Raw genomic sequence first — 20,553 nt, forward strand, 5'->3', positions numbered from 1 at the left:
TAAAAGGTCCTGGTAGAGTTTCTTATGCCTTGTCAGTGGTACTGTTTGATGGACCCATTACCTTACATCTCCATTACTGACAACCTCCCCCTCCCTACTTGTTACTCCAAAGACCATTTACCTCACAAGATGAATTAGCAAACATCAATGCAAGAAAAAAAATATGCAATTAAATAAGGCAGCACTACCATGTCTTGCAGAGAATTCCAGAAGACACAGGAGTTAAGAGTGTTAAATGACAGATGCTAATCATAAATCTAAGTATCTGGGAGCAGGAATGAGAGAGCAGGAGGAAAAAATGAAAATGGCATGGTTAAAGAATTACTTCAGGAAAGTAACTGTTACCAAATTATGATCACAAGATTAATATTCTGCCATTATGACATGGACTGTATTCACCTAACATATAATTTAGTATTTATTAAGTAAAATCAGTATTAAGGAAAATTAGTTTTCTCTGCAGTATCTTTTGCCTTTATTTTAATTAAGTTCTCAGTGAAAAGCATTTTAGTAGTCTAGTGATACTTCACAGTTATTAGGAAGTTCAGCAATAACATAACTTACCAATTTCATTTTGTACCCCATGAAGCACTACAAGGAGGTAACGCACACCAAGGTACGCCCACCTATAGTGTCAACATGCACAGTCCACAAGCAACACGCAGGGGAACAATAACCCAGGTAGTTTCAAGCTACTGCACAGCATTTTCAGAACAAAAAAACCCATCTCATTCCAAAATTAAACCACCGAAGTGTCTAAACACAGACTAATTTACAACACAGTCAAAAACTGCAGCATGATACTTAAATCACATCATCTTCCAGGTTTCTGCACGAACATCTGCCTTCTGTGCTAACAAGACACAGAAGCACACCCAGGAGTCCTCTGCCAGTGATACCACAAGTGTTTATACCTGGACACAAGTAGTATGAGAACACACACTCACAGAATCTTGATGTCCCTTAGACTGAGGCCCACAACCGCATTTTTGTAATTCTGCATTAACCAGCTCTGTCTTGGACAGAAGATATGTGATTCATCATTAAACCTGCTGGATTACAGGTTGATTTTACAGTAAGAATAAATCCACATAGGAAGAATAAATCAACATCTTCCTAACGTGTAGCATTTTTGATTCTTTGTCACTTAAGAGTGCTGCCAGGCCTTATGCACAAAAGGTGGGCACTAAATATGATAGTTAATTATTTTATGATTTAAAACAATCTGAAGTAGTACTAAAAGCAGTATTACAGACAATGGAAGCTCTCCATTTACGTAGCACCAGTTGAGTTTCGTGCTTTGGGGGAAAGAGCAGTTTTCAAGAATACAGACAAAGAAAGAGAAGACACATACAGAACATGCATCTTCAAAAGTCATCATTACTCTAAAGAATTAAAAATACAATAGTATTTTTAGAATAAAAACCTCAACTTATATAGCAGACAAAGTATCTCCAAAAGTAAACACCTTATTTGTCCAGTAAAACAGAGACTATAACAAACCAAAATACTGTAGTATATACTCAACTACATTTTCCTTAAAGACACTCCTTACTCCCATGAGCTTATGTTTTCTTCAATACTGATTTATCATTACACTATATCATTAAAATAGTCTAAACCAGTGTCTTACCACTTTTGACAACTATTTCTCAGCAATTTACACTTCTCTTAATGTAAACAACCTATTTTTGCCCTCCTTTTGAACGCATTCCATGTATATCCATAGAAAGACATTCCTTAGCATCACTTTCTAAAATTTGAGGATAGAGTAACAACACTGGTGAAATACAACTTTCAAGTAACTTTTTTTGCTTGTTGTTTACTACCATAGTAGATAAAAACTTCGCATTCACTACGAGGTAAAGTTTCAGGATGTGACAACTGCAGTAATTAAGGTTTTGTATGATGTCCAAAACAGCAATGATTTTACAGTAATATGCAGCTTATACTGTTGATACCCAACTGATTTGTTCAGCCATTTATAGGTTCTCCAAAACACGTGAAGAATCTTCCTCCCTTTCATTTGGAGTAAAGCAGATTCCCAGATTAGTGGCTCCAGAGAACCACTTAAACAGAAGTAACACAGATAGCCTATGTTTCTGAGATTCTTACTATGTTCTAGGTACTGTGATACACAAGTCCAACATATGACCTGCAAAATAAACCCTTCAACTCCAAATGCTATTGTTAAGCATTTTGTACAGAAACTACCAAATCTAAAAATTAAATATACATTTTAAACCATCATGCCCTCCAGCAGTTAAAACGTTTTACACCACTATTATTGAATACTTTGAATATAAAACACGTTACATGTTACTCAAAATGTATTCTACAACCTAAGCACTTCCACCATTCCTGCTTACTTTCCTATTTTACAATCTTTGCCTTTTCTAGACCTTCTCAACTTGTCGTTGACCTATAGAAAAGGAAGCTGTTCAAGAGTAACTTGGCCAAATTCTAGTAATTTCAAATTTTATTGTTATATTTTTCACTTATCAGTGAAAGACAAGACGACATTTACACCAATTTTCGAAAAGATTGAATTAACTATCCTCTTTTTTTGCAAAATAATGAATGAAACTACAAACAATAACCACAACAGTTTGATAATACAATAAAATAGATGGGTTACTACTGGACAAAGAGCAGTCCCACTGCCCCCTTCTCACGTTTACTTCTGGCCATACTTCATAGTCAAGGGCACTTGTCATACCCTTTGTTGAGCAACAATCTATTAATTTCTTTTCAAATGAATTAGCTTTCCAACAGTTTAATAAGCTGAGCTGGCTCAACAAAAGAGTCCTGTGGTTGGTGCAAAACAGCTCTTTTGAAAATCAGTGACACTATGGCAGACATAATCGACCGTCCAATTCCATCAAAAGCAAACAGAGATGTCCATACTGTTCTGGTAGCTACAACTGCTTTAGAAGTTGCCATACACTGCTCCAAATCCAGCCTACTCTCTCTGGCTATGGCACTGTGAGGAATATTTAGTACAACACCCAAGTGCCTGTACCTAGTGAGCTAGGAAACAGAAAAGCCTGGCCGCACATGCTGTTTTTCCCACAATAATGAAAATTCTTAGCTCACTCTGGGTTGTGCTGACTGAATAAATTCAATGTTCTGATAAGGCAATAGTTGATTGCCTTTGCCTAAAGCCTAGATAAAATGGCAATGAAAGTGGCAGAGATGCAACAGAAATAGAAAATTGTTAAATTCCTGCAGAAAAATGAATCACTAACTCACTTTACCAAGTACAACCTAGAGCAGTCACATCTAGGTTCTCTAATCCATTACTATTACAAAGTTACTTCAACGCATCAGACATGATTAGAATCTACCATTCCTCCATGCAAAGCCAGGACTAGCTTTACTCCAACACAGACAGCACTCACCACTGAGTAGTTCAATACTCCAAGAGTATGTAATGCAAACTAGTTCTATTTCTAATTATTTTCTTCATTGATCTGTGTAGCTTTTACAAATAATGTTATTATGAATTAAAACAAATTTTTAAAAATTACATTAATTTAGCAAATTCCTCTTTGAATTCTCTGTTAAAAGTTTAAGACCAGTAAGCCTGATCCACCACTTCATTTCCCTTAGCATTCTGTGAATGTCACCAAGATGGAACACAATACAATGAAGAGCATCCAGGCTAGTCGTGGTGCAGAAAATGAGCTGGTTTAGCACACTACCACACCTATACTAAGGACCCTGACCTCAATACTTCTTCCTATTAATCCATCCTGTTTCCAGCATGCAATTCACTGTATGAACCTCTTTAATGTTTAACTTCCAAAGCTAAAGCTGGAATGACAAAATCTTAACTGTTAAGCCAGAACTGAGGACACACTTTAAAAGGTTGCTTAACATGAAAACACATCCAATCCAAATTGTAGACACATATTTATCACTTCATGCAAACTACAGCTGTAAATTACATGAAGAAAACTACTTTATTATCTTTATTTAAAAGATAATTTATTATTTTATTTATAAAAAGAAGCTGTAAAAATCTGGTTAGTAGAATGCAAAATGAACTATCTGCAAAAACTGCAACTCAAAAGAGACATTTTTATTAATCATAAATCTGTATGCTGATTTTTTTAGACACTGCTGCACCAAAACACTTCTATACAACACAATAGTCATTTAGAGCTGATCAACAGCATCAACAAAAAACCAATATAACAGTAATTTTCAAAGTAAAATATGGGACCCTAATAAAAACATCCACAGCTGCTTTAGGTTTGGTACTGCAAGAACCTTACAATAATTAAAACACTAACAGCTTAATGAATTTGTCATAGCAGTTCTACTTAATAAATACCAGTTAACTGAAAACTGCCATTTATAATGGCAAAACATAAGCAGGGTAAACCTTAGTTTAGGAATTTTCAACCTAACCGTACATTTTAAGATGAATGACAGCTCTTAAGCAACAAGCTCAGAATGAACATTATTCTCACAGCATTACTTGTTATGAATATGCTATGGCTCCCCAGACTGGAAAGAAATAAACCTTAACATTGCAGAAACAAAAATCAACACAGAAAAGCTTGAAATACCACACACAAAATGAATACAATGCGATTCCTTCTCACAGTCAGCATCCTAAAATGCAGACCTCCTGAAGAGCAGCTCCACATTCCATTTGTAACTTTTTTCTACACCACATGAAATCAGAAGGGTACAGCGACAAAAACCAGTATGTTAATGAGATGATAAAGATTATTCTTACTATTCTAGTTACAGCATTTTGTTCTTTTGACATCAAAAAAATAGGGGTTGTAACAGCCTGTTACTGATTTATACTGACAGAAATTAGGCTCAAATGTTAAATAAAGATTAGTTAATATTTGCAGAAGAGTTTGAACATACAAAATGCTATGTAAGTAGCCAGTATTAAGTCTTCCCACACACTCATTCTGGCATGCTTCCAAGCAGTGAAGTCCCACAGAAACATTTAAACAGCAGTAAGGAGAAACAGAGAGCTCAGGCAATTGCAGCTATATTCACAACAGTCCTTCTAAGGAGCACCTGCAAAACTGGGGAGAACCAATGCCCACTGCCTGCTTCAAATTCCAACACCAAAAAAGAAACTCCTGTTCCAATACAGCTTATATAAATGCATGCTGAACAACCCACATCTCTATAATCCTCTGTACAACCTAAAATGATCTGCAGAACTCCAAACATCTTGTAAATACGACTTTCCCGTTGCCTAGTATTCCTGACCAGACTACAACTTCACCAAGCAAAGTCAGCCTAGAGAGTAGGTGTCAGTTTAATTTTCATATAGAATCTTATTTTCAATACATCACAGTTCTGCCTAGAGCAGACTAGTTCTCCTGGATTTAAAATCTAAAATGGCGAGGAATTAGGCAATGAATCACAACATAATAGCCTCTGATCATTCAAGAGCAAAGCTCTTCCCAAACACATAAAGAAAGCCAACATCTTCTAGCTAGGATCCCATGCTGCAAAAAACACTCTGCAAGCTTTCTTCCAAGAGTGGAAGAAAACAAAATGGTCTCATATAAATTGAGCCAAAAGTGAGGCAAAGAGGAGAGGCACATGACATGTTCAGGCATTTCTCAGTATCTCTGAAGGACAATATTAATATTTTATGAGACTAAAAAAGGGTATGCCTGATTTAATTATCAGGTACTCTCAGAGATAAGACCTGTAGCCTCAGCATGCCCCAAAAATTTCCGAAGCTCTGAGGGATGGGACTTAGGATCACTGCACAGCACAGTCCATATTCTGTAAACAGGCCAAAACCAGACCTCATGTATAGAACTGGCACTGCAGCTTCCAGGAACCAGAGAAAATTCAAGAGTGCAAAGGATCATAATAAGATCTAACCACAGCTGGCTGGTAAGCATCCAGCTGAAAGAGGAGATCGAGTAGGGTCTTTAAAACAACATCTGATTTACCATGCCAAAGCTGCAAGGAAAATCTTTTATAACTGTTCTTAAAATCTTCTCTTAGCCCTTCCATCTTATTCCCAGTAACACCTGCACAACTTCTAGCCAGCACACAGACTGAAACCAGAGAAAAATGTACATCATCTTCCTGCCTGCATAAATTAATGCAAATCAACTGCAGTCCTGAATTTCCTGGTGGAACTCTAATTGATCTATGACAGACTTTGCAATATTTCGGGGTGGAAGATAAAATGGAGATCACCACAGAGATTAGAGGCCTACTTTTGGAATTTGCATGTCAGTCTGATGGTTTTTATCAGTAAGACCAGGTAGAAAAATAGTAGGCAACAGTGGGAATAAAGTCTTCCTTCCCTGACCCTACAGTCACAAAAGACATTGCTACTACTTTGGGACGAGGTAACTGATAAAACACTTCAGCTACTGAAATATTGAGTATTTCTGTGTTCTTACTAGCCAAAAGCTCCAATATCTTCTTTCATGCAGAAGCATCACACATTTGACTCCCCAGGAATTTAAATCACAGAAAAATACTCTCCTTCAGAGTTTAGCTTCTTAAACCAGTTCACCTGTAGCGTTCAAGTCATAAAACAAAGGCACAATGCTAACAACAGAGCATGTGGTCAGGACACAGAGACACAACCACCCTAGTAGCAGCACCTACTCATGGAAGTGCCCTGTGAATGGGAAGGCTCATCTTTGGTAGATACTAGTGAACAAGTATGGAAGCAAGAACACTTATGAATGAGAGAGGAAACTCTGCATGGGAAGTTATGTAGAAAGATCACTCAGTTACACAACTGCTCAATTCTGTTCTTTCACATCAGTGAAATAACTAGTCTCTCCACCAACTACCCTCACAGAAAACAACTTTTTAATGGATCACCAGTTTGATTTCTCCCCTCCAAATCCCATTCAAAAAGCCTTTAACGTTTGATGGTCACTAACTGAAAAATTAAACATTAGAGACAAACATTTGCACCTTTCCATATGTGGCAATGTATTACAAAATTAAGTTTTTACATTAAAGCAATTACTTATACTGTATATACTAAATAACTCAATGTCAACATATTCCACAACAGAAAAAAAAAAAAAGAGAAGATAAAACTGAACACACAACATAATTTTGAAATGGCTCTACTATCCGTCACCGTATTCTTACAAGTTCCTACCTTTCCTAACTTTCTTGCTCTATTCTCCTTCATCATAGTAATCCCATTTCATCTCCTAGGATGCTTAATTCCTTATATACTAACAAATAGTGGTTATTGTAAAGGAACTGAAAAACTTCAGTACATTTCCTAAATTCCCAAGCTACCAGGAAGACTGAGTCAACCTAGCATCCAAAAGAACCATTTCCATGCTTCCCTTCACTGGAGATAGGGGAAGACTAAGCCCATTTGCAGGATTCGGCAAGAATGCATAAATCCTCTATTATAAACAAAACTTCTCTAACCAGTTTTGAATGCAAGGTATGCTTTGCATAGTTTAAAGTCCCTTGGCACAAGAAGGAAAACCCTTGAGAATTCAATTTTACAGAGAACTGTCACTGCATTTGGGGGTAAATAGGAAAAATCCTAATGAGTGACCTACAAAGAGGATGATTTTCTGTGTTTTCCTCTAGCTGACGCTATTGAACTGAAAAAGTCTAAAAATGTTTTTGACATTTTTATATCCTATTGATATAAACAATTTGTGTCTTGCCACCTTTGAAAATTTCTGTTTAGCACCAACGTAAACCTGAGGTACAATCATATTCTAAGTTAACTTTCAGAAAACCACTGTATTCCTGAATAGAAATTGAGCAGTGTAACAATGACAATGCAATGCAGCAAGAAATGAAATTCCTAAAGGCTGATTTTTTTTATTACATTTCAACTGTCAAGCCACAACTTGTCTGTGTACAAAATCTGGTTTGTTTCACAGCAGCATGGTAATACAGCAGACACGTCACTGCATCAGCAATACTTTTTAACAGATAAACATTTTTAATGTTAATCAAATACTAATATATATCAGTTTTGAAAACACAGCTTATCAAAACTGGTTGAATGGAAGAACACAATAAAACAAGAACAGTTTAAACACAGAACATTGAAAATAAACATAACTGAGTGGAGAAGAAAGCCCAAACATTTTCCAATGTTATTGAAGCATTTGCCTTGTTAAACCATTTTTACGTTTGTTAAATCAACATGCAAAAGCCAGTTTTACCTTTTCTTTAGCCAATTGCTTCTTAGGCAAGCAAAAACAGACCTATACCACAGATCCAAGAGAGATACTTGTGCAGCTTTCCTTTCTGGTTACTATAGTTTCAAATGAACTGTAGATTTCTAGAAATAATACTTATGAGAAGAAATAAAAATATCCCTGCTTAAATATGAAAACTGAAAGAAGAATAATTTTGATTACTGTATGAATGACACTTAACTGAACAAGTAAATGCTTAGGAAAGGAAGTTTTATTTGCACGACTTTGTCAGACACAGTAAGTGAAGCCTGAGCACAGACACAAGAAGTATAAATACAGCACATGGAACAAGAGGGAAGAGAAAAGTAGGTACCAAAAAGTCATTCAGTAGCCATTTACCTGTTTCTTTCTCTAAAATTCCCAGCAAAAAAACATCACCAGCTCTAAATCAGGACATTATAGTGCCAAATCTCCAACACCTAGGGATACTTTCTAAACATATACCAGGGGGTGAAAAACATGAATCTTCACAGGAATTTAAGATAACTTCAAAATATGAAATAAAGAAGGACCTTCCAATAGGAACAGACTAATAGATTGTCAGAGAAATTGTGGAAACTACATCCCCTGAGACATTCAAAACTTGACAAGCGACCTTACAGGACAAGATTTAAGGAAAAGGCTGGATTAGACCTCCAGGAGTCCTTTCCCACCCAAGCAATTCTTTGACCAAGAACACAAATCATTTTTTCATCGTGGCACTACTTCTAGGAAGCAACTGTGCACTCATTATGCAAAGCTTTATTTCATGTGGTATTAAAAGAAAGTATTCTAGATGCAGTTGTCCAAACAGGCACATAAGAAACAATAAAAACAGCATATAGCCATACTCCAAACTGGAACTTTTCTGCAAGAATACTGCTCCCATCCCAAAATAGTTAAAAACAGCCAGGTTTTACAAATTCATGTTATTAACCCTAAATTATTAATATGATAGTCTTTCCTTTACAAATATATTAAATTGTATTCTTTACCCTATCACAACACAATGTATCAATTCTCTTCCCTATTTCCCTGCCCCAAGCACAGCTCTGCCATATGATATATAGACTACAGCCACTGGTCATTCCTGTTTGGAAAAAAAAAAGGCTCAGTCAAGTCTTCCCAGTTTCCTCCCCTGGAAAGAACATCATAATAATCAGCCCTTTGTTTCTAAGAAAATCAGAAGTGAAATGGTCAGTGGTCAGGATGCACTGCCATCTTACACAAATTAAATCAGTTCACCACTATAGCCATAATTATAAAAAATGTCTTATTCCAGGACTCCTGTCAGACAGTCACCTTCAAATTGAAAACCAGACACCCCAAATGCACATATAAATTATGCGGCTGTGCTCTTGACATTTACTACTTACATTGACGATTTTTGTAACTTCAGTAATCTATATATTCAATTACCCACAGTACATTAATAAAAGTAACACATAAAGAAATACAGACCTTCAATATTCACACCCCTACTCCATACAAACTCTACTTATAATGAGCTCTGCTTGCTGGAAGATTACATTCTGACAAAAAAAAAAACCACCCATCCAATTGTATCACTTGCTCATTATCTGCTTACTAAGACTTGATTTGGTCCAAATTTTCAGCGGATCCTTCTAAAGGAATGAACTGAGTTTTACATAAAGGAATAACAGGTAATAGCATGAAAGACTGAAAAAGCCTTAGCTTGAACAGCTTATTTTTATTTGTAAACAAAGCAGACTCAATTTTCTCTTGCCCAGATATGATGCTGCAAGGAAGGTCTTAAACTTAGGCTGAAATCCTGTGTTCAGTAAAAAACCGCAATTCAGTCATAACCAAGAACCGCAACATTAGCTCCCCATCAAAAATGTCCATCTTTTCCAGTCAGTTCACATGGACTAAGCAACAGGAAAATAACTGCATTAAGCCCTCTTTGCTATATGACCACACAAAGTACAACACACACCCTCCCAGGAAGCATCAAGTGTTCATCACATGATGCCTGTGCTCGCTGGGACTGAAGTACCACAGAAGGGAGAAACCTGAGGGGAGCCTGAGGTAATGTCAGGTGTCCTCCACATCACCCACAGCTCACTCACAGGCCACAAGCTAAGCAGCATTTCACCAAACCTTCACAGCAACTCCAAAGCCAAATCTGGAATGTAACCTCAACTAAATAAAACATGCATATCTAAGGTTTGTTGTTACCTTTTTAAAAAATAGTTTCAGAAATCTTTTCCAAAATATCAGTATATTCAAATTCATTATTTTGCTTATAGTAAACTCTGACATGTCACCTATAATTTTTATAAATGTAAACCACTGCAGAGATGTCCATTATATAGCAACAGGCACCATTTGAGACGTTTTGTAAAACACATGCAGAAATCATCAGCTTCTCCTATCAACCCCTGAACAATGGTAACAGATGCAAAAAATACTTTCCTCTCTAGAACTACACAGAAGCAGTAAAAAAAAACTACTTCAGAAAACAAAATGATTTATAGCATCCACATATTCCCTTGCTCTAATATAATAACTAATGTTCACTGAAAGAAAAGTAAAATGTGTAAAAGGTTGTGTAAGGACAGGAGTAATAAGCCATTAAATTCAGAGCCATAAGAAAAAAAACCACTCACCTACCTACCAAAAAAATTGTTGACAAATAAAAAAAGCCAACCCAAAACCAACCAACACATGTTCTCAGATACTTTTTTGGGCAGGTATTGTGATCAGCTTCTCAATCACAAACTACCCTGCTATATATGCCAATCTTATGACATCTACTCCCTCTTCTGATCATATTCTTTTACAAAAATAAGCCTTCCAAAGGCAGAAACCATAGCTAGCTACACAATAAAAAAAAAAAGCACAGAATAGACAACAATGAAGTACACACCTGGGCAAAGCAGCTATCAGACAACTCACTGATTTTCCCTCTGAAGCCACAGTAAGCTAGAGGTAGCTGCACACAGATATAGTTATACATGTCCTTCATTTCTGACTCAACTGGCATAAAGAAGTTTAAATACAGGCTAGTCTTGGGCTCCTCCATACAAATCTGTAGCCAGTAAAGCCTAACAGAAGCCAGCTGCCACATGAAAGCTACAGGAGTAACCTGAGGGATCAAATTTTCCCACATTGCTATCTCCAAAACTGGGTGCCAGATCTCAAAAAATGTTTTTGAAAGAAATGTTTCCCTTCCCCTCTTCTCCACCAAGATCTCATAGCTCTAGGGCAATTAAACAGTGGAAAATTTGGAAATACAGAGATATTAAAAATTGATTTGAGTATTCTGCGAAATAATGGAATGGCAAAACCCATCAAATCTAGGATTCTGGTCTAGTCTCAGTGATCTCACCCACCAAACTGACAGGACCAAGAAAAAAAAGAACACAGTTTATGTGTTGATACCCAAACACTGAAACACTTTTCTTGAGACAAGCTTCCCAACTTCAACAAACCAGCACCAGTCCTACCATGGTCTGTGATTAATCTAAATGAGGGTCATATTCAGAGACGTCCCTTACTTTGTATTTATTCTCACAAAAAAATAATTTCCAACTTCAGCAGATTTTTATGAACTTCAAGATGCGAATACTTAAGGAAAATAAATTCTAGTTAAAACAAGAGGATTCAAACTACAATTTTAACCTTGTACTCTCAAAATGAGTTTTTGCTATAGCACTCTTAAGCAAATACCTGACCTTGTCAAAAGTCACATCAGATCCCAAGGCTTACTCCTAAACCACAAAGACGCAGAACTTTTTGAAAGCAGATTTTTCTTGTAATATAAAAGGCCAACTGAAGTCACTGTACTAATCTTCAAACACGAAATCTGTTCAGTGAATGGAAGAGCTTAACTGGTTTACTCTTCAAAGCAGCCTTTTGGAGCGCAAAGCGCGCAGGAGCTGCAGTTCCGCAGCCGTGACCCTGCCCAGGCGCTGCCCGCGCCCCTCGCTCCGCGCGCTCCCGCCCGCGCGGCCGCGGCCCCGCCGCCGGGGCGCCCCCTGGGGACCGGGGGCGGCCGTTACAGCCCCGCGCGCGCAGCCGCGGCCGCCGCACTCGGCACGCCCCGCTCGGAACCAGGGCGGTCCGGCTGCCCTGCCCGCTCCATCCACCGCCCTGCCCGCTCCATCCACCGCCCTGCGGACTCAACAGCACTGCGCGGGCGGGAGGCGGCCCAGGGCACCTCACAACGCAGGACTGCCGCTGCCATCCACCCAGGAACTATGGGATCTTGAAGAATTCCCTTTTTCACTTCGTCTTTGAGTTTAAGAGGGGAGTTCATCTAACACGCTGCATGGTATACGATCTAAACCACGGCTATAGGCTGTATTACCACTTAAGTTTTTGTGATGTGCATGAAAAAGAGCTCTTTCCATTCCTCCATATACTACCTGTGTGCAAGCTTTTTTTTCCAGTGCAAAAGTTAAATTCCCTGCTTACCTCTGCTTTCCAAGGACTAGATTATCACTCTCCTTTGTCAATGATCCTCATCTCAGCTTAAGTCCTCAGAATATGAATGTTTTAAGTGATACTGAGAAAGAGAGCAAAGCTTTTATTTAAGACTATTAAACTGGTATGTGGATGGCTGCTATCAATCACTTCTTTCCATGACAAAACAAGTACTGAACCAGATGAAGCTCTTGGAAATTCTTGCATCTCGCTGACAGAGACCAAATCCACAACATATTCTTCTCTCCAGTATGTCTTCTTAATTACACACATTTTAAAAAATAAATGAAAGGGGGAAAAGGGAGGAAAAAACAAACACCACAAAACAAAACAACATTCTTCACCAAAACCCATTTGGGAAATTCACACTTATAATATTCTCCAAAGTTTTCGAATTGGTCAGAGAATAAACGGCCACTGTTGGCAGAGATCTCATTGAGTTGAAAATCTTGTCTCATCTCATCTCACAAAACACAGAATTCCAGTGCCACAACCAACAAGCACAAGTAACAAGCACAAATATTTGCTTATTTTCTGGGATTCATTTGGTGAAAGTAAGCAACTGAAGCATTTCAGGTTTTTGTAAAACATACAACCTGTTTTTACTGGCACACAAGTTTCAGAAAAGCTCATCTCTCCTAAAACATTTGCCTGCAGCAAAACAACTGAGACAGTAAGATCACAAATGAAAATGACAAACATGGATTCTGGAATCATTCTAAATTTGAACCATAAGTGACAAAGAGCAATCTCATTTTAAAAAGTTCATAAAGCTTTGATGTGCCAACATAATTTCATGACTTAACTATGTCTAACACAGTTGCTCCCACCACCAAGAGCAGGAACTTTCAAGTGGTTTGCTGCCTGCAGCTATTTTCTACAGGAGACTGCAGTAGCATGTAATATTCAAGAGAAGCTGTCTACATTACTTTTTTTTTTTAATAATTCAGTTGCTATTGGTAAGTTATACTGAGACAAAATAAATCTAGAGAGTATTTAACTGACATTTCTATTTACACTCCTTCCAAATGGAAATTATTTCACTCCAAACATTAAGACTTGAACACAAAGTCCAACTGTGATATACTTATGGAATTTGAGTTAGATTACCAACCAGCTAACTGATATACTAATATATAAAATGAATGCTATTCAAGTAATATAAGACATTTCAAACTAAGTATTTCAATAATCTATAAGCTAGCAATTTTTTGTCATTTCACAGAACCCAAGTTTTAAAAATATATTCAAATATCACAGAATCCTTGATTTGAACCAACTCAAATTAATTTCAGTTTTCAGTTGCAAAACATCAAGACTTTATATCCAAAAGAGAGCTGTACATAAATTTTAACTGAACTTCTTAAATACAAGTTTAACAAATCCTCACATTGCTTATTAACTTTATTCAGCATTGTCTTCCTGAAACTGTAAGCGCATGAAAAAGCTCCAAAAGCATAACACTGGCCCAAGTACATAACTTAAGCTAGGAAGTATCACAGAAAAATTAAAGTCTCTCCTATTCCTCAGTTCCATGCCTGTGGGTTTTTTTGGTTGGTTGCTTGCCTGAATTTAAGCTCATACAACAGTCAACCTGAACTTTATCACAGCTAACTTAATACAAACAACAGCAACAGACACTCAAGGGTTTGTGCCTCAGGTTGCACAAAGCCCCCTGTACACAGCACCATAAAATGTCACTGGTTTTGTAAAGGACCAACGTGACCCCATGAGATACAGAGCAAGATCTATTTGCAGAGATGGGATTCAATTAATATTTTTCTCCTTTGTATAACTTCTAAGCTATTTTAGTCTTCGATTAATCAGAACAGTGTGGGGATTCCAGCCCATTCACCTCCAGGGCTTTCAGCAGCAAAAATACTGATGTTTATGCTAAAAGCAAGGCAGCTCTCACACCATGTTTCAATTAGTAATTCAACTGTTACCATACCATAAAAGAAAACAAACTATGTTATGCAATAAAGAGCCCTATACCAGTTCTGTGGTACTGAGTTGGTGACTGATCACCAGGAAGACAGATCCACAAAATTATGAGTTGAGGATAATGAACAAGTGATACCAAGATGACAGAGATTAATGATGGCCAATTGCACAATCACTCGTGGTATTTACTTCGCACAATCAGCCAGCCTGCAAATGGATAAGTCTTGGGAGAATTCAATACCAGATAAATACTTCAGGAATAATAATAAATAGATTATTGATTTAAGAAAAAAAGACTATGAAAAACGGAAAAAGTTGTTTTGAGTGGCAAAGCACTACAAACGAGAAAGAAGCAATCAATAACAAATCGAGACGGAGCTGCCAAGAGTCAACAGGGAAACTTATGCTTGGAGAACAACACCTCTCTGTAGGAAACGCTAGAACTCTCATTCTTGGTCATTTAAAACAGGATTCAACTAAACTCCCAGAGAGCATAAAGGCGGTCGTGCAACGGCTTCCAGAGAAGCGATCCAAAAGGCGTTTTCCTCCGGTTCCGTTTCAGCAGCCCCGTGAGCCGTGCAGGAGGGATGCTGAGCGGAGCCCGAGCAGCGCCGGGCGGAGGGGCCGGTCGGGCCCGGAGGAAGCGGCCGCCTCCCGCGCGGCCGTGGCCAATGGGCGGCGGGCGCGGCCCGAGGCGCGGCGAGCAGGCCCGGCGGGGCCGCCGTGACGCACTTCGGCAGCCGCCCGCCCGCCCGGGCCGCGCCGGCACGGCCCCCCCGCGACCCGCAACCCGCGCCGGGCGGCGGCCCCGGGGCGCGCAGCGAAAACGCGGGGTCACAGCGGCGGCTCAGGCGGCCCGGGACACCGGACACGCCAGGGTGTGGCTCGGGGAGCGCAAAGGAAGGGACAGCTTTCGAGCGCCGGCAAGGCAGGCGGGGGGGCAGCAGCGGTACCCGGGCTGCCAAAAAGTAATTTAAAAATAAAACAAACGAAAAAACAAACAAACAAAACAAAAAACAACACCAAACCAAACCTCCCCCTCAGTAACTAGAACACCGGACTCGGAGGTGATCAAAACTTTGTGTCACCTCCTAACGCCGCATCCCGTGGGAACACAAGAAAGGAGAACCGTGCCCGGGCAGTACAATAAATAAATAAAAGCAGCCAAAGAGGGGCCCGATCGCTTACGCGCCCGCTCTCGGGGCGAGGAGAGGAGGAAAAAGGAAAATAAGAAAATGAGGTCGGTGGGTCCCGGATTTCCACGGGGCAGACGGATTATACAACGCTAGCAGCACAGAGGAAGGCATGGAGGCAGCGCGGCCGGGAGCACCGCGGCGCGGGCCCCCAAGGCCAGCGGGCCCCCAAGGCCAGCACGCCCAGCACCAGGGATGCGCTCGGCAGGGACAGGAATTCTCGGAAAACAGGGCCTCCCAGCCCAGCCATCTGCGGCCGCTCACTCCACCGTCCTTCCGTCCCTAACCGCAGCAGCAACTACACATATATATATGTGGTTGGGATATTTTAATCCATGTAGAGAAAATAAGCGTCCAGAAAAGAGAAACACCAGGAAAGCTCTCGTCTCCTACCTGGGCAGGGTTCAGCTCAGTTCAGTGCGTGCCGAGGAGGAGGGGGCAGAGGAGCACTATCTAAAACAAAAGTGGCGCCAAAACCCCCCAGTAAGAAGCATTCTCCTTCCTCCTCCTCCTCCTCCTGCCCCCCTCCCCCACCGGGGCCGGAGAGAGCCCAGCGGGGTTCCTGCAACACGCGGCTCCCGGCATCGGGCGTCCCCGGCACAAGTTGGCAAGCGCCCTTTCTTTACAAAAAAAATAAAGGAAGCCGAACGGAAACTGCCACAACTCTTCCTCTTAGCGGACAGCCGCCGAGGAGCTCGGCCAAAGTCACTCGGAGGGGAAAACTCGACCCACAAAGGCCTTCCCCGAGCTGGGCGCCGGGGCGGGGGGGCAGCGAAGAGAGGCGGGGGGGAAGGTGCAGGTCAGTCCCTACGTCCTCACTTGGGCCGAAAGAGCCCCGTTCCCGCCAGCCCTCCTATGCAGTCACGGGGAAGGGCGACCAGAGTTGCCCCAGCTCTGGGAAGAGAGACTGAGGAGACAAACCCCGATTCCTCGGCACTTCCCTGCGCGGGGAACCCGCCGGGAGCGGGCTGGAAGGAAGAGCTCGGCTGCTGGGCAGCGGGGAGCAGGGCAAAGGGAGCCTTGGCGAGCGCTGTCAGGGGTGCGAGTCCACTGCCCGCGGCCTCCCCTGACATTCGACCCCGGGACACCGGCAGCCACCCCACCATTTTCTCTGCGCGGCCCAGCGCTCCCCCCGAGCGCGGCTCGGGCCTCGACCCCGTTCCCCTCGCTTGCCCACCCGAGCGGCCCGGTCCGGCTCGCCCGCACACACACCCCACGCACACAATGCCCGAGTCCTCCATCTTGCCAGCAGCCCCTGCTCGGCTCGGCAGAAGGGGGGAGGAGGAGGAGGAGAAGGCGGTTCTCCATTTTAGCTCGCCGGGCCCGGCCTGCCCGCGGCCGGCTTTGGGGAGGAGGAAGGGGGCCGGGGCGGGCAGGGGGGCCGCTTTCGGCGCCCTCTCTCTCACTCGCACTCTGCTCGCCTCCCCCCTCCCCGCCGCGGCGCGCCGGGAACGGGGGGTGGGGAAGCGGGGGGCTGGAGTGTTTTCGCGGCTCGGCCCCGCCGTCCTCCATCTTGGTTGCGCGCAGTCCCCGCGGCCAGCCGGCCTGGCGCCCCGCGCGCGCCCGGGGGCCGCGGGCCCCGGCCCGGCCTCTCATCGCCGCCGCGCACCGCGATCCCGTGTCCCCCCGCCAAACTTCCAGAAGCTTCGCCGCCATTTTCTAACTTACCTTGCCCAGTGTCGGCGTAGGCAGCGAGGAGGCCCCGGCGCACAGCTCCGCTCCCGTAACCCCGGCGCGGCTCGCCGGCTGCGCGCCCGTCCCGGCCGGTGCCGGGCTGTGGGCGCGGAGGGGGCGCGGGGCGCGGGCGGGTCGGGGTTATTTAATTTGGCGGCGGCGCTGGGGATTGTTTGGGGTGTTCGCTGCTCGGCGGCTCGCGGGCGAATGGAGGGCGCAGGCGCCACCTGGCGGCCGCCCAGCGGGGCCCGCTCTCCTGGGCGTGGGGCGACACCTGCCGGCCGCCCGCGGCAGCGCCGCGCCGAGCGGGGTAAACAAGGTGCGGCGCATGCGCGGGGCCGCGCGCGGGGCGGGCCCGGCCGCGGATCGGGAGCGGGGCCGCGGCACGGCCTAAAAAGGAGCGGCCGCTCGGACACGGGGCCAGCCCGCGGGACGCGCCCGGCCGCACGCAGGCCCGCGGCCTTCGCCGTGGCAGCCCTGCAGTAATTGGACGTAACTGCCCGGCCGAGGCAAAGCTGGGCCTTAGCGAAGGGCCCCGCGGAGCCAGTGCCGCAGGGCCGCCCTCGCTCCCTGCGCTCGGCCGCCAGGACGCGGAGCCGTGGCTCGGGAGATAAACGCATGGTTGCCCATACGGATGCGAGGTGCTTTATCTTGGGAACTGCAGAACTGCTGGCACTGATGACAGCTCTCGTGGTCGGGAGCGTTCTCCAGAAACGCTTTCTGCTTCTGCCCGTCGCCCAGTATGTTCCTAGTTAAATAAGCATTTGTGGGATTCCTTTTTTTCTCCTCCCTGCATGAGGATTTTAAGAACCTAAATCGATCCATATAAGCAGCACAGAATTCGTAAAATAACCAAATATACAATTTGTGACACCAGGTGTTTTTTCACTGTATTGTGTAATGCTAAGCACATTGCTCATGCTGAATAGTTCCACGTATGATTATTTTTAGATCAGTCAGCACAATAGTTTTGTCCTGGTAGTTAGTCTTCAATCACTCTCTTCTGTTTATCTACTTATAATTTTGGGGACGGCGTTAATTTAACTAAGCAGTTGCTAAACCGAGTTACTCTGCCCACCTGCCTATCCTTAAGAATACTTAAGAGTATCCACCAGTTCCAGTCTTTTCAAAATTAATATGAGACACCCTACAGACAAAATAATGCTTACAATGGAAACTGTGATCACATTAGGAGTGTTTAAAATAAAAATTAAAAAAATAAAAGAAACAAACAAAAAAGTAAAGCCAGTGTAATATAAGTTGATGAGACCTAGGAATTCTAGATACAGTCTGTCAGTACATGAAACAGGCACAGGCTTACAAAAATAAATTATATTCTGTAGCTTGAATTCACATTTCAGAATAGTTTTGCACCTTCTGTCAAGTTCTGGGGAAACGAAAATGAGCAGAAAGACTGCCTTGTAGGGAACGCTTTAAAATAGCATCCTGAATGCCCAGTCATACAACTATGTTCACGGTTTCAGTTACAGCTACAGGTGCTGATGATGATCTTTAACGTTAACCTGATAGGGTCTGGTAGTTGTAGAAGAATTGTGTATTAAAACAAACTTACCAAACTTAATGTAAGCCTTAAAAATTATCTATATTGTTATAAAACGACACTTAGGAATAGATGAAAAGGAGCTGGATCCATTTGTGCTTTCCCCATACAAAGTCAACTTCTGCCAGATAGACAACCTTTCCGTAAAAATAAACTTAACATTTTACCTGCACACAGAATTCCAGTAATATGTTTTCTGCTTGAGATACAATAGGGATAACTCATATTACAACTCCAATCCAAAACTTTGCAAGATTATAGCAGTTTACTGCAGGAGCTGGCAGGAGCACAACACAAGACAGTTCCAGTCAACTGTGCATGAAATGCATGTACAGCACATGTATTTAGTTCTATTCCAATACTGTAGTTCACAATTGAGCTTACAGTTGAGAGGTTTTAGGTAAATGTGCTTACCTAATGTGAAAAAAACAAGACATATTTTTTAAGATGTGGTTCTGCAGGAATGAGCTGTGTACAAGCACTGACAATACCATGGCAGGGAGTTCAGACTTTTCCAAAGCTTACTCAGGCCTTGGAAGCCCAGATCCATAGCACTTCTGGGTGTCCTGATCCACATGGCAGAATTTGCTTTTTTCCTTATGACAAAACACAGAAGCGCTCTAGAGACCAGACTCCAGGTGCAGCAGCACATTACACACCCCTGGTCACAGAGCCTGCTAAGAGGATTTCGCACTCTCCAGTTCCATTTCCTCCCTCGCAGTTGTTTCATTCAGCTGTTTGCTCAGCCCTGTCTTAGCAAAACTGTTGCCTCACCAGACAAGGGGGGAGGGACATTTGTTTTCTAAGGGACCGGATTGATTCCCGTCCCCCCAACCCAGGTAATTTCTCTGAGCTGTTCCAGTCCAACTGCAGGAGCACTTCAGTCAGCACAGCTGAAGGTGCCGAGTGCAGCAGTGAGGACAGGAAAGTTTTTGCTCTGCTCCAGTGACCAGAAGGCAGGAATTTAAGTCAACTGAGCCCTGTAAGGATTCCTCATCTCCAAGGGGGCCAAACTGGCTCTCTGCAGAGCCTAACTCCTGCATTTTCCTCATGAGAAGATCTTGCTTCTGGGCGGAGCCTTCCAGTTGATATAACAGGGAAGATGATGAAAAGTAGTTCCTCTGCAAGCACACCACTTCTTTCTAAGCTAGAGTGGGCTTCTACCATCAGTTTAGACTTTGGGGGAAAAAAACCAAAGACCATCCTGAAGTTTCTGTATAGTTTTAGCACACTAGCATCCTTTCCAATACAATGAAAAATGCAAAAGTAAAGTAAGTACTATCTAAGCATTATAAAAAAATAGAGATATTTAAAATTCTGACCTGTCTAGAAAGGATTCATATCTGATAGAAAAGAAGTTCCATGAAAAACTAGGAGAAACTATTTCACAGGACTATGTCATCTTTTTCAAAAAAGCTACTCTTTAGGTGCTTCAAATTCCACCATTTCTGATATTGAGTCTTAATTTAGAGAGGATTTAACAAAGACTTTACAGGCACTGTTGTTATGCTTGATCCAAAGAGAGCTTCATGATCAGTCACAC

At 42.3% G+C, this 20,553-nt stretch overlaps 1 protein-coding gene across 3 annotated transcripts in view; it reads right to left on the bottom strand.

Moving 5' to 3' along the window:
• STAG2 (stromal antigen 2) overlaps positions 1-17,504 on the bottom strand; it is a 75,773-nt gene extending 58,269 nt beyond the window's left edge. For all 3 annotated transcript variants that reach the window (XM_033072305.1, XM_033072303.1, XM_033072304.2), the window contains exon 1: positions 17,444-17,504. The gene's annotated coding sequence lies outside the window, so the exon portion shown is untranslated. The remainder of the gene's footprint in view (positions 1-17,443) is intronic.
• Positions 17,505-20,553: the final 3,049 nt, after the last annotated feature.

Source organism: Catharus ustulatus, chromosome 14 (genome assembly GCF_009819885.2).
Source record: "Catharus ustulatus isolate bCatUst1 chromosome 14, bCatUst1.pri.v2, whole genome shotgun sequence".
In the NCBI taxonomy this organism is placed as follows: domain Eukaryota; kingdom Metazoa; phylum Chordata; class Aves; order Passeriformes; family Turdidae; genus Catharus; species Catharus ustulatus.